Genomic DNA, 1,027 nt, shown 5'->3' on the forward strand with positions numbered 1-1,027 from the left:
CCACACGGCTTGTAAAAGTGTTCCTGAAGGTACTATTTTAGAATCTAACGATACGTGTCTCTCACTTTTAAAACGTCTGCATTGCCAGTCACTAAATCGGAACTCGAGTTCGCAATCTTCAGCTTAGTTTACTGAATACACTACTCACCAATCTTTGTAGGTCAGGATTGGGGAGAAATAAATTGATTAAAGTAGGTGAAGTGGAGTGCGTGTAATTGAATTTCAACCAGGGCAATTCACCACGAAATGAGCTGGTAGAGAGAAAGTTCCTCTAAAATTGCAGAGAGTTAAAAATGTCTACCCCTGGTGGGACTCGAACCCACAATCCCCGGTTTAGGAGACCGATGCCTTATCCATTAGGCCACAGGGGCTACTCGGTACGTTTCTAATTCAAACTCTTCTTGGTGTCAACAGACTCACATCATAAGTAGCTAAAACCAGCGGCGTAGCGGGACAGTATGGTCTGAATAAACTGGGATTTTAAAAAAAGTTTTGTATTTTTACGTAGTGTAGTACCAAATATGACTTTAATAACTGTATGCTCAATAAAATAATGATTTCATATTTGATATGACACCACGTCTGTCAAAGTGGTACAAGGTCTGGAACGGGGTCCACTCAGCTTTTGAAGGTCAACTGAGTAGAGGTGGGGAATGGGTGGGGTCGATTCTCACCTCAGCCATCCCTGAAGTGGTATTCCATGCTTTCCCACTTATCCTCCAGGCAAATGCCTGATTGGTACCTAACTTAAGGCCACGGCCGCTTCCTTCTTCCTTGTCTATCCCTTCCAATCTTCCCATCGCCACCGTAGCAGAGCCGCGAATCGAACCCAGGCCTCCAGGGGTGGCAGCTAATCACACTAACCACTACACCACAGAGGCGGACATTTATTTATTTATTTATCCCACCTCTACCGCCTCAAGGGCAGTGTCCTGGAGATTCAGACTTTGAGTCGAGGATACAACCGGGGAGAATGACCAGTACCTCGCCCAGGCGGCCTCAAATGCTATGCTGAACTGGGGCCTTG

At 45.8% G+C, this 1,027-nt stretch overlaps 1 non-coding gene across 1 annotated transcript; it reads right to left on the bottom strand.

Annotated features, from left to right (window-relative positions):
- Positions 1–298: 298 nt before the first annotated feature.
- TRNAR-CCU (transfer RNA arginine (anticodon CCU)) lies at positions 299–371 on the bottom strand. The gene has a single exon. It is a non-coding gene; the product is annotated as a tRNA-Arg (tRNA).
- Positions 372–1,027: the final 656 nt, after the last annotated feature.

The sequence above is a fragment of the Anabrus simplex genome, chromosome 8 (assembly GCF_040414725.1).
Source record: "Anabrus simplex isolate iqAnaSimp1 chromosome 8, ASM4041472v1, whole genome shotgun sequence".
Classification (NCBI taxonomy): domain Eukaryota; kingdom Metazoa; phylum Arthropoda; class Insecta; order Orthoptera; family Tettigoniidae; genus Anabrus; species Anabrus simplex.